Here is a 1,857-nt window from a genome sequence, read left to right on the forward strand (position 1 = left end):
CACCACCACTTTATGATTTTTCTCGTCAATCTCAACTTCCTCCACACCTAAATTTGTGAGTAAAAAAATTAAAATTAATAAAAGAAAAGAAATGAAGAAAAATGATGCAGGAGAATATCACGATCAATAAAATAAGTGAAAATCATAAGAAATCCGAATTTATATTTCAGTATGAGAAAAAAGAAAGGTACATTGATAATTTCTCACCATCTGCCTTAAACCTTTTTGTCTAAAGTATAATATATATGAGTTCATAGGAACTCAATATGTGTGTTGCGACTTTAATTAAAAAAGAATATGAGTGTTGCTCAAATTCCCTATATATGTAAGAAATTCAGTAATTTTTTATAAATATTTAGCTCTAAAACGTAATTATTATGATATACTTTCATTTTACTTGTGATCGTGATAGAAATCTAATATTTTCAAATTTTGAATCCATTTGTAATTATTCGATATCTATCTTAATTAGAGGTAACAAATATCTGATAAATTAATCGTGATGGGCACAAAATTGAACATCCAAAAACTAAATGACATAGAAAAAAATTATACCATCAAAGCCACGAAGGGATTTAAGCACTTGTTGTTTACATCCTTGACAATGAATATAAACACCCAATATGATAATAATTCCTTTTGAATTATTCTTATTTTCTTCATTTTTGCACTCCTTCTCCTTCATTTTCTGCAAAAATAATTAATTGCTTATCAAATTCACATAATTCACTAAAAAAAAATTAACTATAAATTCCGTCACTAAATAGCACGTAAATAACATATATTTGTAGCAATCCATTGCTAATCATTAACCACCACTTTTTGTTGTTTAACGATAGTAGTTATCCATCGTTAATTCCTAATTTTTGTATCTAATTTAAAATTGCAAAGACAATTATATTAGAAAACTTCAGTAGTAATACCTTTCCTATTTTCTCTGTATTTTCATGAACAAGATAAAAAAATAATATGATTTTAAGTCCTATGCATGTGAGTTTGGTTATTTATAATTGCAAATTAAATTCACCTCTTTATAGAAAGTTTATTATTTACAAGCCAAATCCAAAATTAGTTGCTTTTGATATAGACACCGACGATTTTAAAAAAATAATCATAATGTAGTAATACTCCATTTGGTACTTAATTACTGAAATAGAATAATGATAATCATTCGATTAATTAACAGAATTTTCTGTAAAAGGGAATTGTTGAATGCGTATAAGATATTATTTTATTGTATACTTTATTTGGTTTTGGAATATTGGTTAAGAAATAATTTAAGACAATCAAGGCAAGAAATACTATTACAATGGAAACTCTATGGTTAAATGTCAACTTTTAGCTTTCTTTAAAGTATAAATTATAGGAACCACATATTATAAGTATTAAATAACATTCTATCCCTTTTAGTTTTTTATTTACCAAATATCCCTTAAAAATGATGTTTGTGGGATACATAGAGTTGTGCACGGGATACATTAGGTTTGATACATTCCACACAGCGGGATACATAACGTTGTGCACGGATACATTAGGTTTGATACATTCCACATAGCGGGATACATAGCGTTTGATACATTCCACATAGCGGGATACATAACATTGTGCACGGGATACATGTGGGATACATAGGTAAAATAAGGGATTTTTGAATTTTTTGAAATAAGTAGGGATAAATGGATATTAAGGTAAATAAAGGAGTGTAGTTAAGTAATTTATCCTTCTTTTTTAAATTATAAATTAACCAAACAAGCGTTACAAAGTTTATTATTTCTTAAAAATAAGGACAAACAATAGTGAAACGACATGTCTAATTAGGTGAATTGTGTTCTGTCACACCCCAAAACCAGATGTGAT

General features: G+C 27.4%; 1 long non-coding RNA gene across 1 annotated transcript; it reads right to left on the reverse strand.

Moving 5' to 3' along the window:
• LOC125852213 (uncharacterized) lies at positions 1 to 958 on the reverse strand. The gene is made up of 3 exons (XR_007444983.1): positions 924 to 958; positions 556 to 688; positions 1 to 47 (listed from the first exon to the last, which is right to left on the reverse strand). It is a non-coding gene; the product is annotated as an uncharacterized LOC125852213 (long non-coding RNA).
• Between the last annotated feature and the right edge of the window lie 899 nt (positions 959 to 1,857).

Source organism: Solanum stenotomum, unplaced genomic scaffold, assembly GCF_019186545.1.
Source record: "Solanum stenotomum isolate F172 unplaced genomic scaffold, ASM1918654v1 scaffold32890, whole genome shotgun sequence".
Classification (NCBI taxonomy): Eukaryota; Viridiplantae; Streptophyta; class Magnoliopsida; order Solanales; family Solanaceae; genus Solanum; species Solanum stenotomum.